General features: G+C 40.5%; 1 protein-coding gene and 1 long non-coding RNA gene across 3 annotated transcripts in view; both read right to left on the bottom strand.

Moving 5' to 3' along the window:
• Window positions 1–6,358, bottom strand: part of LOC308193264 — a 31,081-nt gene extending 24,723 nt beyond the window's left edge. For both annotated transcript variants that reach the window (XR_013949503.1, XR_013949504.1), the window contains exon 1: window positions 2,121–6,358. This is a non-coding gene — a long non-coding RNA (uncharacterized lncRNA). The remainder of the gene's footprint in view (window positions 1–2,120) is intronic.
• The window catches only part of DLGAP2 (DLG associated protein 2), a 463,115-nt gene that overhangs the window by 433,113 nt on the left and 12,968 nt on the right, over window positions 1–17,034 (bottom strand). The window lies entirely within an intron of this gene.

Genomic DNA, 17,034 nt, shown 5'->3' on the forward strand with positions numbered 1-17,034 from the left:
CAAACACCTGAAGAGCAAAGGTGCAAAGGTGCAAAGAGGATGGAACCAGGCTCTTTTCAGTGGTGCCCAGTGCCAGGAGAAAGGCAATGGGCACAAACTGGAACACAAGAGATGTCCATCTGACCATCAGGCAGCACCACGAGGCGTGGCGGGGGGTGGCTGTGGGATGGGGAGCTTCCCAGCCTCTGTTCCACAGCAGAGGTCTGGGAAGGGTAGGAGAGGTGCGAGGGAAGATGGGGAACGGTGGGGCCGGGAGTGGTGCTAACCTAAACGCCGCTTTCTGGATTGGCTCCAAGGGGACCTGTGACTAGCGGGAAGGAGCAGACACGGTACTAAGGGGAGAGGAGGATGCAAAGTCACCGAGAACTGCCTAGAAATGTTAGGAACTGCTACATTAAAAATAAGTAACCTTCTTAAATTAACATGAATTCGCTTTCTCCCTTGAAAAGAGAAGTCACTCTAATGTGTCTGGATAAGATAACATACAACCAGATAAACATACAAATTGACTATGGCTTTCAAGTACTTTAATGTTTTGTCTCACTAGCTAAATGCTTCCTACATAGTAGCTGGGGAGTAGCAAGATGAAGAAGCAGGAGCATTCAAGCAGACTTGAATAACAGCAGAGCTGGAACGGCACCTAGATTCTGGTAGCAATGTAGGTTAAAGGCTGAGCTTACATCCCGACACAGAACAGGCGTAAGACCTGACACCGGGAGGACTGGCTCCAGAGGGACCAGAAATGGGACAGAGATACTATTAATTCCATAACTGTGTCACCGGTCTCAAGCAAGGACTTATGGCCAGAAACTTCTCAGAACTGTACAAACCCATCTCATTCTTCTAGTCCTCTGTCTATACAATATATATGATTGCCTACATCTTTAAAGATATGGCCAACCATTTTCTGGTATGGTAATACATCTTGAAATACTCTCTACTGATATAATAATAAAGATAATACTCCTTTACCGAAAGAGATGTTCTAAAAACTAGAAATTGTTCATATAGGAGGCACAGATTAATATTTTAATCTTTTCCCCACTGGTTACTGAGAAAAATGGTGTAATAAAAACAAAGAACTCCCGATTGTTTCTGAAAACCTTCTGAGCAAAAATAAATCACTTGAACTCCAGAGGTATTTTTGACAGTGAGCTAAAGGTGTATTATAAGAGAGTAGGAGGCTTGGTGGGTGAATATAATAGCTGCCTATCTAGGAGGTGCGTATTGGAATCTATACAGAGAAATGTGTCGTTGCCCCCATTTTATGGACATCAGCCAGAACAGCAGTCACATAATTCATTTCTGATCGCAATTCTGGTGAGTGTGGTAGTTTTTTTTAAAGCAGAGCCGTGTATCAGCAATAAACACAATTATTCAGTTAGATGGCAAAAGATGGTGTAGCATCTCTGCTCCCAGTAAATCCTATTTTTCTCATTTTCATAAGAACAGAAGAATTGAAAGAGTAAAAATTTTCAGTTTTGGTGTTCCACTTCACATTTCTCATCTAGATCTTCACGTAGCTAACTATTACTATCTCCTCAGTATTTTCTAATAACTTCTTAATGACCTAAATGTAAACCTGCATTCAAGCACTGACAGTGAAAAACGTTTTGCCCTATTAAGAGAATTCCTTTGAAATGCAAATAGTGATTTATCTTAAAATATTTTGTTAATTTATTGTGTAGTGCTAGTACATGTAGTGCATTATACACCAAGCTCTCTAGAGAGCCTTGACAAAACAGATTTAAAGGAGATATGAACTAAGATAATATGGTTTGGTTATACAAGATACTGTTAAATTCTCTTCCTGTCTGGGGTCTTTTCTTCTATAGACTTCTGTTAGGACTCTGTCAGGATTTTGCTTTGGCCAACTTGGCTAATACAAACAAAATTACAGTTGCGCCTCCACATTTACCATGGGCAATTTTGCTCAGATTCACGTCACTCATACAGTAAATTAAATAACCAGTAAATTGTTTCAATATTCTGAGTTAGAGATGGCTTAAATATCTTTGTTAATCTTTAATTATTTCAGCTGAACCTTCATTCACATTGCAATGTAATCCATGACTAACACTTCTATTACGATTTTTTTTTTCTGCTGGAGTGTTCCTTACCTTCAAGACTCATCTTTGCTGAATCTTAGCATCTGATTTGCAAAGCCAGGGATGCTGTCCAAAAATATGTTCCAGTTTCCGTACAGTATGTACTCCCAACAAAGTGTTTCACATGCATTTTTAGTTAGTGCTCAGTATTCCACATTAAGCTTAGCTGTCAGTTCCAGCATTCATAATTACATTGGTTGACCATACAAACAAAGCTGAGGTCTGTTTGTTTTTCACTAATGTGACCAATATAATTAGCACTTCATGAGCCCTGCTATAAACAAAATATTGGGTCAAATCAGTTATTGGTATAACTCCATCGAAAACAACAGAATTACCCCTGAGAATAATTTAGCCTATTTAGTTTTCATTTAATTGCAAATACTTACCTGTAATCATCTGCTTATTAAAACACAGCTACATCCATTTTAGTTGATAGCTCTGGGCCACATCCAAAGGCCATCCTAATCAGTGGAAGACTTTGCACTGACGTCAGAGGAACTTAGCTTGTGTCCAATATATGCTACACTTGAGACTTTGAATTCCACAGCAAACACACTATTCATTATCTTGGTCACAGAGCTGAGGGTACTGAATTAATCTGAGACCACCTTTGCCTGACCAAACAGCCCTACGGCAGGAGAGGCTCAACAGCTGTCCCTCTCCAAAACCCACAGCCAAGGCAGTGTGATAAAACAGGAAAGGCAGAGGAGGGAATTTAGAAGTGGGATTATAAATCATCGCATGAAATGGCAGCCCAGAATAAAAAGGTTGATGAATACCTGGCAGTGCTTTATGCCATCTCAATACCCTGCTTTACTGCTTCCCCAGCAGAAGAAAGTCTTACACAAGCACCTCCTGTCACAAGCAAACAGGCACATTTAGGAGTTTATAGCAAGTCTTGTGGCCTAAATTTGAAACTTCTGATAAAAAGAAAGGAAGCACCTGAGTCTCTTACATACTATAATGAAAATACAATATGTTTCAAGGTGGGAGCCAAACGTTGGCTGCGACCTACAATGCCTTGTGTGATTTGGGACCATATTACTTGAGAAATTGCTTCTGTCCCTGTGAAATCATACTGCAGCCAAGATCCACAGGGATGTTCAACTGTATTTTTATGGTATAAATGAGAAAGATTTTTTTTGTGATGGGGTCTCAGTTTGGGATTCATTTACCCCCAGGGTTTCTGAATGCTCAGGTCTGTTAACCTTCAAAGTGTGCTGTAAAACTCCTCTCTCCTCTCTTTTCTTAGGCTATGGTACAAGGACATGCTAAAAGCAGTGGAAAATTCATGAGCTGTCCTCTAGTAATACTTAATGTCTGTTAACGTATAGAAAAGATAAGCAGAACACAGCTGTACTTGTTGCATTGCCTGTAATTACAGCTTACGTATTAAAAGGAAAGGGGCATGTAGGACAGGTGAAGGAAGAGTGCTGACTGGTGAGTTATTAAACCCAACTCACCAGTATTAGTCACGTGGTAAGCTCAGAACTGGAAACTCATCTGACTATTCTGCCCCAAAACAGTATTGTCTTCCCTCTATTGCTACTTCATGGCTACTGTCTGCTTTAATTTCTTCTGTTTGGAAAAAGAAATCACTTACTTTAATTCCCTTCTCTATTTTCTCTCATTTCATCTCTGTCTTCTCTGTTCCTTTTCTCTCTTATTCTGTAGAATAGTAATTTCCTTTTTTTTTTTTTCCAAGAAGTTGATGACTTGAGGCAGGAAATCTTGGATGCAATTTAAGAGGAGGAACCTCCCACTCTTTGCTGACCGATGGGTAACAATCATAGCCTGGTAATCAGCTCTGGTAAATGTCATAATTTCCTCTGTCAGCCTGTTACAGACTTTATAGTCTAAAGTCTCCATGAGCAACAAGAGGCAGTCTTGGGAGGAGCATGGGTTGAGGACCACTGGTCCCTGACAAGCAACATCCAGGAGTCAAATTCAGATATTCAAAGTAGTACTTTTAGCTCTAAAATCTATGAATCAGTAACGCTCTACTCTACACCCCACAGTGTCATCTTCTTTCTAGACCACAAGTGTAACTGGCCACTACACCTGCCCCACAGCAGTGCCTCAAGCAGGGTGAGCAGGCCACCCCCATGCCTCATGCAATGTAATATGCAGCAGAAACACCATTTGCTGTGGAGAATTTATAGATAGGATAAGATATTTCTACAAAAGGAGAAGAGGAAAAGCCAAGTGACGATGGAAACACTGAAAGTTCCCATGACACTACGCTGGATATGAAGAATAGGGTTTCCTCAGTGATGCATCCTGCCCAAGAGAATTGAGTGTCAATTAGACTTGTCAAGATATCAGCAGAACTGCTTGAAAAGATAAAAAGTGACAGAGGACTCTAAGGTATAATTCGTGAGGTCCAGGAGAGGAAATCTGACGCAAGAAAGGCCTGAAGAGAGCTAAGGAATAAAGGTACAGTGTGAAACTGAGGAAGCTGAAGCAGCATTTAGTCTGTGCTTAGGAACCTGTGCGGTGGTTTCACCTTGCTGGGCAGATAAACTCCACCACAACCGCTCTCTCACTCCCCCCACTCAAAGTAATGGGGAGAAAATACAATGCAAAAGGGCTCTTGGGATGAGATAAGGACAGGGAGATTGCTCACCCATTATTGTCACAGGCAAAACAGACTCAGCACCGGGAGATTAATGTAATTTATTGCCTATCACTAGCAGACTAGAGCAGTGAGAACTAAAAGTAAACCTTCCCCCCCATCCACCCTCTTCCACCTCCTCCCCCCAAGCAACACATGGGAACAGGGAATGGGGGCTGCAGTCAGTCCCCGACGCTTCATCTCCACCACTCCTTCACGGTCACTCTCTGCCCCTGCTCCCCGTGGGGTCCCTCCCACGGGATGCCGTCCTTCCCGAACTGAGCCTGCGGGGGCTGCCCACAGGCAGCAGCTCTTCAAGAACTGCTCCCACACGGCTCTGTACCACGGGGTCCATCCCCCAGGAGCAAACTGCTCCAGCACGGGTCCCCCACGGGCGGCAGCTCCCCCCAGCCCCCCTGCTCCTGCGTGGGCTCCTCTCCACGGGCTGCAGCTCCGGCCCGGGGCCTGCTCCTGCGGGGGCTCTCCATGGGCCGCAGCCTCCTCCAGGCCACATCCACCTGCTCCACCGGGGGCTCCTCCACGGGCTGCAGCGTGGAGATCTGCTCCGTGTGGGACCCGTGGGCTGCAGGGGGACAGCCTGCTCCACCAGGGGCCTCTCCACAGGCCGCAGGGGAACTGCTGCTGCGTGCCTGGAGCACCTCCTGCCCTCCTGCTGCACTGACCTTGGGGGCTGCAGGGCTGCTTCTCTCACGTTCCCACTCCTCTCTCCCAGATGCTGTTGCACACCAGTTATTTTTCCCTTCCTTCAATCTGCTCTCCCAGAGGCCCACCCAGCATCGCTCCCTGGCTCGGCTCTGGCCAGCAGCAGGTCCCTTTTGGAGCTGGCTGGAGCTGGCTCTGATCTGACATGGAGCAGCTGCTGGGCTCTGCTCACAGAGACCACCCCTGCAGCTGTCCCGCTACCAAACCATTGCCACATAAACCCAATACAACCTGCAAACATAAAACTATCTTAAACCACAACAGTTAATTAATTTAAGTGGGTAATTCCACAGACGGAAGTATTGGCAGTATTGGGTACTATCATTCTGTAGACTCTGAGATACAGGGAAGAAGCAGTAACCCTTAGAAATCAATTACATTATTAATTTCCAGTACAAAATACTTGCCATTTCCTTTGAAATGTTCTCTCCACAATTTTCTCATACTTCAAAATTTAGCAGGTACATAAATCAAGGGGGTACTTTTTGCCTTGTCTTGGGGGGAAAAAAAAATTATTTGGAGAGGATCACAGAGCACTGACATTTCTCTTCCACGCCGCAGATACCACAGGACACTGCTGTCAGTGGTATTACTCGCTATTTTACTTCTACTATGCAAACGTTGTTTTAGAATTAATATTGGTTAGGAAGAATTTCATAACGTATATATTTCACTCAGAACAATATTTGGTTCTTGAAAACACTTTTTAAGAGAGTTATTTTAGTGCTACTGGGAAAAACAGCTAATAGTCTGTTATCTTGAGCACTGACCAGTGATGTGGAAAAGGCAAATTAAGTTAAGCCACTAATTCTATTCGCAGTAAGAATTGAATGCTGCCCTTTCACTTTATAGGGAAACACCCGAAGCATCCTGACAGTATTCAGTTCAAAGGAAATGGAAAGCTAAGTGCTGTCTGATATGGGTATGAATAAATTTAGTTTGTTTTAAATACTTAAAACAGAAAGCATCTAGAACAGCATTCCGAAATATGAAAAAGAGGGCAAAAAAAAAGGGAAGGGGAAGGGGAAGGGGAAGGGGAAGGGGAAGGGGAAGGGGAAGGGGAAGGGGAAGGGGAAGGGGAAGGGGAAGGGGAAGGGGAAGGGAAGGGACTTAAATCAGTCTTATTGAGGTATATGATGATGTTATCTCAGTGGTCCAAGTGATTCCTTTCAGCCCTAGATACTGTATCCCTGACAGGGTAATTTTTAATGAAATTCTTGCTTTTGGGGCAGGCCCATTCCAGTATTTCACCATTACAAAATGAAGCAGCCATGTCAGGTCAAAAGGAAAAAAAAAGAAAAAAGGGAAAAAAAGGAAAGAAAATCATCAAACGTTTCTGATGCATCTTTTATGTCTTTTTCTCATGCCAGTCTTATCTGGCATGGTATCATTTTGTGGAAAAGGCACTTGTTGTTTTGCAGCCTTAAACAAGACGCTACCTATCTCTGTCAGCATGTTTGCTTTCTCACCGCTTGTGTTTTAGACCGTGTTACTCATGCAGATTTTAAGAAGCAAATACAGTCAGGACCTTTAGACATATGCTCTACTGCAATGCAAATAAAATATGAGAAATGCAGCAAAACTATGCCATGTAGCTACAGTGTCTCTCAAAATCATCCAAATACCTGTGCGTACTGCTGAATGCATTTCCCACCATTCCTAGTTATCACCCATCTTCTCCCCATGACTGGTCTAACTAAAATAAATGCCTTCTGCTCCTATTGGATCAATTAATTCTTAAGCATGAGTGACAGAGAGTATGGTAGCTAGTATGTATGCTAGTGATGCACAATTCATTAAAAATATTAACATTTTTTAGTTACAGAAGGATCTAGACAAGTAAAATGAAATATTTGTTGTAAAGTTGTAAAGTCAGGAACCTGAAAGTCAGGGAACATGAAATACTTTTATTTGGACACTTCTGAATATGCATTAGGATGCAAACTGAAATTACACAGTGACTGACTGATGATCAGGAGGACTCCCATTTCATTTATTAAGTGTACAAAATAATTGTCACTCTGCAGAAAGCTATGTTAATGATTAAGGAAACTCTGTTGTTGCTAAGGATAATAACAGCCATACTTCACTAGGTATACACCTAAGAGGACATTAAATTACTTCAGAGAACATGATAAATGAAACAACACAAGAACATCCAACATCTAGGCCACATACAGAATTGCTCAGAAGAGATTCACCAAGCCCTAACTGCAAAGTACATGAGGGGCTGAAACTGCAAGCAAAGAAATATTTCCATGTTACCAGGGAAATCAAATGAATTCTATGCTCCTATAAAACAAACTGAAAAGCTCAAAGAAGGATAACCTTTTAATCTGTAAAGGGATAACAATATATAATTACAGATTTAGAAAGTCAAAACCTGATAGCGAAAGGCTTACATGGGATACATTAATTAAAATAGTTTTGATAATTTACTTTCCTTGCTGATGAGTAGTTTTTAAAACTATTGACTGGGAAGCTCTTTTATGCAAGTCATTCCTAAAGACCAGGATTAAATTCTGTAAGTCCCTACGCATGGTAGATACTTTCAAAGAAATACGAGATGCTAAGGCAGAAACTCGATTTATGTAAAGTGCTTTAATTTCTTTAATGCAAATATAAAGAAATTTACTAACTCAGGATTTGGCCAATGTCCACGTCCTTAAGACATTAACGCAAGAATGGCTACACCAGCTCAGAGCAGCGTCCATGTACCACTAGTGTCCTCATTTCACCAATGGTTAGCAGGGGACACTTAGGGAAACAGAAGAAGCAAAATGATCCTTCTCTGAATATATACTGGCTTTCAACAGTCAGCATGTTCAGTAAAGTAACTATTTTTGATCAGCAAACACACAGAAATCAATAAAAAAAACTATATAAATGAAACTATTTATATGTGTAAAAACCTAGTCCAGTACAAAGAACCTTTCTGAATTTTGCCATGTTCTCCACTCTTCTGGTTCCCCAGTTCCTTCCTAAGTCAATTCTGCACTTGCCATCTTTTGGATCTGACCTATGATGATAGCTGTGCATTAATGACCAAAATATAACTCCTTAAAGTCCTTAAAGTCCTTAAAGGCTGGAAGAATTGTGTTTCCAATAGCAGGTCCTCTTGGGATGATTAAGGAAATCATTAATGATTAAGGAAACTCAAAGCACTCAGGCTTTGAAATGCATTGTTCACAGAGAAATTCCCAGAAGCGGAGACATGGCTAAGTGATGAGGACTGGGAAGCAGTAAGAGTAGAGGAAGGCATGTCCTGTGAGGAGAGGCTGAGGACGCTGGGGTTGCCCAGTCTGGAGAAGAGGAGGCCGAGAGGCGGCCTCGCTGCTCCCTGCAGCTCCCTGAGGAGGGGACGCACAGAGGGAGGTGCCGGTCTCTGCTCCCTGGTCACCAAGGGCAGGACGCGAGGGAACGGCACAGAGCTGTGCCAGGGGAGGGTCAGACCGGGCGTTAGGAAAAGTTTCCTTACACTGAGGGTGGTCAAACACTGGAACAGGCTTCCTAGAGAGGTGGCTGATGCCCCACGCCTGTCAGTGTTCAAGAGGCATTTGGACAGGGCCCTCATGAATATGCTTTCCCCTTTGGTCAGTCCTGAAGTGGTCAGGCGGTTGGACTTGTTAATCTCTGTAGGCCCCGTCCAACCGCACTATTTATTCTGTTCTTTTCACTGAACGGAATACGGCTGGATGATTAAGAGCATGACTGGAGTATGATAAAACAAATAAAAATGGAAAATGGGGGAGAGATGAAGAGAGCCAAAAACCATACAATAAAAGGTTTTGTAGACAATATAAGCTCTCATTTGATGAAGCTTAGTGTTGCATTAAGCTCTTTTATTAATGTGATCACATTTTGAACTGCTTCCCTATCTTTCATATATTGTAAGCTTCTTTTGTCAACTCTCACTTTTTACAACAGCTATCAACACTTCCAGAGTAATTTTTTTACTACAGACATATCCATTCAAGATTTCAAAAGCTGCATTTTATGTTCTTATTATCCTGAGGTAAATTTAGAGAGAAAATCTGAATAGAAAGTGAAGAGGTTGTGCTGCTAGTCTGCTTTTCATTCTCCATTTAGGACAGGAACACCTTGATTGAAAAGCAATCACATAAAGGCACGCTACAGTATTTCAGAGGAGTAATCTAATTTTTTTTTCTTAGAGAAAGACAACCGTGATTGACAGAAATTTTAAGAGCTGGAATAACAATGCAAATTCATGTACGGACTAACAAGGCTCCCACTGAAATTAGTATCAGGACTGGAGCTTTACTATTGTGTCAATTCCCAATTCAGAGCCTCTGAAACACAGTTTTCCTCTTCACATATCAGCAAAACTATCACAACATTGTGTTTCTGATGTCACTCCAATGGCACAAGAAATTATTGAACATACCTGCATACCAGAACATCTCAGTTTATCCTGTTTAGTTATTTACTTACATCTTTTCTAAGTGAGGGCAAGGTGACTATAATATACTATCAACTCAACCTGTTTACCCTCTGACCAAGCAAAATTTTCTCCACAAATACAAGACAAAAAAAAAAAAGGAAAAAAAAAAAAAAGGATTGTTCTGTAGGAAAATCACAGTGCCTGAATTGAGAAAACAGGTTAATCCAAAAAGATAGTTGTATATGAAGTCTTATAAACCTCCATGAGTTTACAGACACTTAAGCTTTAAAATAGATTTTGGAGTGGTGCTACATGTTATAGAAAGCTTCCTTTCCATATGGCCAGTTTGAAATATTTGTTAATTTCTAATATTTATCTCAGCGTAAATGCCAGTCATTTCATGTCCAAATATACACGATGACTTGCTATTTTCCCAAGAAACACGATGACCAAACCCTTATGCTCATCAGCAAAAGTGACAAGAAAAATCACTTGAAAAGAATTAGCACATTCATTCACAGACACAGCAGGGTTTATTACGCTGTACAGAGCATTGCCCTCACACAGCTTCACAGCTTTTGGACTAGAGATATTCCTATACAGTCTGGTTTACCTCCCCTCCATTTCGTGCAGTAGGTGCGGGCAAAGCAAATACACATTTGTCCACTGCTCCACTTAGATACACACAGGTTCTTAACAGGATTCATGCTCGTGTAACTCCCACAGTTTACCATTTCCCTTTTGTGTGGATTCACTTGCAAACTACTCACACTTCTGGCCTTTCTTCTTGCCTGGCATTTTCACTAGCAAAGACAAAGGGCTTGGAATTTGGTACTAAATCCAGATTGGTACTAATGGACTTGCCGTTCCCTATTTAAGTACATTTGAACTTTCCTGACTTTAAATATTAAAAATTGATGATCAATTTTAAGATACAAGATATTAAATACGTTTCTTGTGGCTACAGCACTTGAGTAGGTTTGAGGATATCTGAGTTCTCTGGCTATACTGACTTTACTTAGATTATTTATTCCTTAGGAAAAACACTCTGTGAATCGCTTAATATACTTTTGCAAGTACTATGGATATTCCACTATGCACCACTTGTGGTTTCACAGCGAATGTAAAGCTTAAATATTCATCCACTTTAATGTGAATTAGCAACATGCTGTTTCTTTTTCATATTTAAATCATTTTTTAGCCTCTGAATACAGAGAGGAATTTCAAAGAATTTCCGAGTAAATTGAGTGAACAGCATGTGAATAATAATGTTATTCAAAAAACAAAACTGTAAGATATTCAGCATCAACCTAGTCATTTGTTAAAGTAACGGAGTGATGCAAGTCCCACACATACAAATTTACTGAAATCTTACATGAAAACTTTCATAGCGTTTTAAGTTGCTTCACGAGGTTTTTGGGGGGATGGGGTATTTTTGTTTGTTTGTTTCATTGTTTCTGACCTCAGTAAAAGCTGGCAGAAAAATGTCATAATTCATAGAATCATAGAATCATCCAGGAGTTGGGCTCGATGATCCTTGTAGGTCCCTTCCAACTCAGGATATTCTATGATTCTATAATGCTGGAGAATAACAACAAATATTCTGTAAATCCTACTCATTAACTTTGAAAGACTACTGTATTTTCCTAGTAGAAGTATCAGGCATGACTGTGAAAGAAACGTGGCTCTAGGACACCATACATAATTAGGATGAGTGAGAACTCAGATGAGTAAATCTGTGCAGTTCCAGCATGGATGCCCTGTGCTTCCTCTGAAATCCTCATTGCTGCAAACTGTATAGAACATAATTTTCTTTTAGATGAGAAAAACTCAGTGTTTAAGAGATCTAAATATAGCTGTTTACACAAATATGCCTACAGACATGCTAGGTGAAAGGCCATTCTTCTCAGGTGAGATCTAGGAATTAATACAACTGCTTAAATGCAACTGTTCCAATACTGCTTGAAATGTTTTTGGAGACAAAGCTAACTTTTTGCTCTGTGGATGGACTTCCTGAGTTTAAATGCCTCAGCAGTACAGCAGATGCAAGGCAGATGACCCTCTCCCCCATCTCCTGAGCATGCATACTGCTTTCAGTAATGAGTTGAATCGATCAATTGACCATGAAGACATAACCACTTAGCACACTGGAACCCACTTTCATGTAGACAAGTAAGTTTATGGATGTTAATCTTGACGAAAACCTTACCAACTGTCCACATGTGGATGTCCAGTGCCACCTGAACGCTCAGGCACCAGTACCCAAGTCGCATGCACAGTGATCATCACAGGTGTGATGCAGGACCTATAGAAGACCACACCTTCCTTAAGTGTCAGCTGGATAAAAGCATGGGTACATGAGGACAGGATTGCATGAGATGTGTGAGGAAACTGAACAAAGCTCAGAGACCACTTTACGGAAGAGCACAAAAGTCCTAGAAATCTTCCTCAGTCCTGCAAGGCAAAACCTTGTTCATTTCCTTTCTTACTGCTCTAGATGTCCACACAGACATAATGGGTATTGGCCTTGTGTTTGTATAAAATGATGAAGCAATTATTTTGTATTTTTAATTAAATGAAAATTCTGATACAGCACTGTGGCAAATGCTTAGAGCAGACATTCTGAGACACTGAGTTAGCACACATCTGGTGTGCTAACTGTGGCTCAGTAAAATTAAATGTATATTTTTAAAGACAAAATCATAGCAGTTTTGCCCACGGAACAGGTAGGAGGAGATTCAGTTCTCCTACATCTGAACTACTCAGCCCCAGGCATCCTTTACAGTCAGTATGATCTGTTCAGACACCTACTTTAGAATGAGATTAATTGCACTTTACAATAACTAGATCTTGACTATAAAGAAATCCAAGAAGCTCAGATGGAGACATCTGCACTATATGAATTCCACATATTGTGATAAATGTAAATAAGACGCGTGTACTGCCTGCAATATTTTTGGCTGCAACAACACCCCTGCAGTTGCCATTTTAGATGGACTAGCATACCCTCCCAGCTCCTCACTGAATACGGAAAAAGCACTACTATCCAGCTGAAGGAGAAGGTAACAGTATGAATGATTTTCCCAAGGTCTCAGAATGAGTTTGTAGCTTCTTTTTCATTCACTACTCAAAGACACGAGCACAAGCTAACAATACAGACTTCGCTCTGTTGTGGTGTTAATTAATGTCTGCAAAACACTTTGAAATCCTTAGATAATCCAGAAGTGTGAGGTACTGCTATTGCAGTTATTACATAGTTTGACTTCGGCCCTGACTTCTGTTCATACTTCCTAGCAGTACTTTGATGAGAAGGTTGCCATAAACCTCACATTTCCACACTTTACACTTCACTAAGTTGAAGGAACATTTCAGTAGTAAAAGGTCAACAAAGGACTTGAAAAGGAGCTTCTAGGCATGGTTTGCCAATCATGGTCCTAGCTACTTGGATGCTGGTTCATCAAAATTAGTGATACTTGTTCAAAGATTTAATCAGCCACAGAAGATGTACGTAACAGGGTGTTGTTCGGACGTTAAGTGAGCATCTTGAATATGATTTATAGGCCAAACCCTATAGATGGGTTTGGCCTATATGGGACTCTTCAGTTGATGGACTAGAATAGCAGTTCATATACATGACAATGAAGTTTTGAGTTGCCAAAGACAAACAAAGAAGAGAAAGATGCTAAATCAGTATCCAAATCCTCAGTAAGGTGGAATTCAGCTCACAGATCTACAATACCAAAATTCAGGTGTCAATGTTACCACGGTGCCTGTGCCTCCCTTAGTCTCAATGGAGCCTGAGACCACACAGTGAGGGCTCACTTCAGCTGCTCACATATCAGTGTCTCGCGTCACTGCAGGTGCCCTCAGGTATCCTGCCTACCCTCCATCTGCCATTCCTAAAGAACATACATCCTCTGCAGGTCCTACAAACCCCTTCTAGCCCATGCAGACGTCCCAGATAACCTAAAGCACCTGAAAGACCATGAAAGGCCTAAGTTTACTGCACACACGGTGGCTGATGAACTGAATTTCTCTGCTGCCTTCCCTGTGCTGACCGGATCTCTGTGCACTACAGTGGGAGCTTAGGCATGTAGGAATCAAGTCAGTGATTCAATCAATCAGTACAGGTGTCTAATAACTTCTGAGGCTGCCTGTTTACTCAGGAGTTCTGCTAAGGCTGAGAAAAATTACACAGGACCTAAGAAAGACTGGAGCCCTTTAGCCTAGCTGAGAGCCATGAAGAATAACTTAGGGCTTCTGAAAAGGCGCTAGATGTCTGAGTTTATGCAGCTGAATCCCCTCATATATAGGCAGACAACTAAATTTAGGTATCTTAATCCTGAACTGAATATCATGGTTAGATTCTGACATAAATTTACTCCCAGAATTTGGAGCTAGACGGTAGAGTTGATTAGAGCAATCAAACATACAGAATGTGATTCTTCAAAACTAACCATTTTGCTCAGAAAAATTGAAAAAGGGTCTGATGTAAGGAAAGACGGTGTGTACAACACTGAAATTTAACAGATTAGCAGAAAACACCGTTCCTTTGATACAAACCTCATACAGAAGTGTAGAACCTTACCTCACTTTTTTTCATGATGAGGGCAGTGAGGTACTGGATGAGGCTGCCCAGAAAAGCTGTGCCCCATCCCTGGAAGTGTTCAAAGTTGGGTTAGAAAGGGCTTTGAGCAACATGATCTAGGGAAAGACATCTTCATCCGCAGCAGGAGGTTGGAACTGGATGATCTTTAAAGTCCTTTCCAACCCAAACCATTCTATGATTCTATGAAAACATTTTTACCTTTCCTTCCACTTTCGTTCTTTAAAATTCTGTACAATGGAAATAAAGTGCAGGATTGCAATTTAAAATTCATCAGGAAAACAAAAATATTTTAACTGAAGAATATGCTGCCTAAATGGTGACAATGCATAGAGGCTACAGTTATGTAGAAGTAAAAAAGCTTAGTCTTCCTCCCTGTAAAGTATTGTCTATCAATGCTCAGATCAAATTTAGAGATATGTATTACATCTATGTATAGTAAGTATATCTATAAACTACTTATTTACCTCATTTTAGGAATAAAAAAATGTAAAAGTTTTACTTAAATATTTCTGCATTATCAGTATACAACTGATCATGACAGTGTTGATGAGGATTGGAGGGAGAATAGTCATAATTGTATTACACAGTTATCTTCATTTTCCTCTGCGCACTGCAGAACTAAGCTAAACCAAATACTCAGTAATCAAAAGCAACAGAAAACAATTTAGAAATCAGCTGGACACAGAAAAAAATTAAGCTGCCCAAGCAGCTTAAACACAAAACACATAGGCTGTCTGGAGGAACAAAAATGTTGAATTTCCAGTAATAAAAATATCTAGGGATCTATTGTAAAACCTTTTGAATACAGAACCACAAAATCTGATTTGATTTCATGCTTACAGAACAACAGAGAAGAACAACATATTTATGAATGTACACGTTCCTGTTAAGGATGCTAAACTCAGCAGGAAAGGGATCACTTACAGATGTTTCATTTGGAGTAATACCAATATCTATTTAATTTAATTAGAATATTTTTATAAACCTTGAAAATCATTAGATATATCTGCTGATATAATGGGTATGTGTATAATGATGTATATAATGTATGCTGACAATTTATCACTTTTATGTTAGCTGGATTATGGAAGTATAACTTTTTGACTAAACATACAGTAAATGGCAATTTTCTCTTTAACACTACAACAATCAGCAGCAGTTTTAATTCACAAAATGCCAAAATAAGTTCAGTTAGAATTAAAATGAGAACTGAGTTATTTTTCTAAAAGGCCTTTCATTACCACTTACAATTCATTTTTTAAAACTTTTTGTTTTTCTACCTTAATTCTGGGTTAAGTTCTTCTAAAATTGGTAGCATATCAGCCATGTAAATACAGGATGCATATGCCCTAAGAGCAATATGGATGGAGTTCATGTTTCCAGGTCTTTATAAAGCTTTCCACTTTCTAGAGTTTTGAAATCAGTACTACAACTAACTAAAAATGAAAAATTATGTTAAAAGAACCAGCTTTGAGATCAAAGGTCTCCAGTTCAAATGTGGCTTATGAGAGACCTCAAGCCCATTCCTTACGAGACTGCTAAACCTCCCTCACCAATATTTGCAGCTTCAGGCAAAGGCAACGTCAGGTATTTTAAGATGACACTTTTGCCTCTGCTTTATATTCCTGGATTCTTAAGTGTACCCTATTTCTTTACCCATCTACTTCTCATGCCAAAATATTTTATGCATCTGATATTTTTATGTACTTAACTACAGGGAGCAATTAGAAAGCTGGCACTTCCTGGGTATTCACATTTAAAGCTTTTATCACAAGAGAGAAGGAGCATGTCATGTACTCGTACGGAACAGAATCATTACCAACAACTGCTATTATTGGCATGTTCCAAATAGGCTCCAAACAAGCTTTTTTTTCTTCGTCTTAGCCTCCTGTTGCTCAGCAAGGAAAAGAATCACCAAGCAAAATGTATTCACTGATTTATTTATTTATTATTAAAAAAAAAAAAGGCAATAATCCCAGCCCCACTCCTGTCTGGAACTACTCTAGATCAGACTTGTTCTGCTATGAAAAGTGGGTGTGCATGCAGGACATGCAACGCAAAGTTAACAGAGGGCTATGATGCAGTTTTTAACTTCCTGTAGAACTCAATGCATGAGAACAGTGGGTTCGACTGCAGTCTTATACCAATGAAAAAATAGGTACTTCTGATGTCTTTATGCATTTATATTGATCTTAAAAGCATCTTTACCAACAGTGAGAAGCTAACATGAAAAGATTATTCCTTCAAGACCTGTTTAATTGTGTGGCCAAAATTCTCCTGGAAGATATTCAAGCAAAGACTACCGGTACATTTCCCAGCTGGAATTCACCATACCAACATATACACCTTACGATAGAAATCCCTTTCTAAGCAAGTGATCTCAGGCTCCAGTGTTGAGATCGGTAGCACTTTTCAGAGGCAATGCAGCTGAATTTCTTTAGGGCGAGACCGAATCCCTCGGGGCTGCCCATCTCGCCCCACTCACCTCACATGAGCCACGAATGACCAGTAGCTGCTCAGGTGGAGGCAGCTACCACACGTTTAATCAGATGAATCTCATGTTCAGTGACAAACG

Source organism: Anser brachyrhynchus (genome assembly GCF_964034855.1).
Source record: "Anser brachyrhynchus genome assembly, chromosome: 3".
Classification (NCBI taxonomy): Eukaryota; Metazoa; Chordata; class Aves; order Anseriformes; family Anatidae; genus Anser; species Anser brachyrhynchus.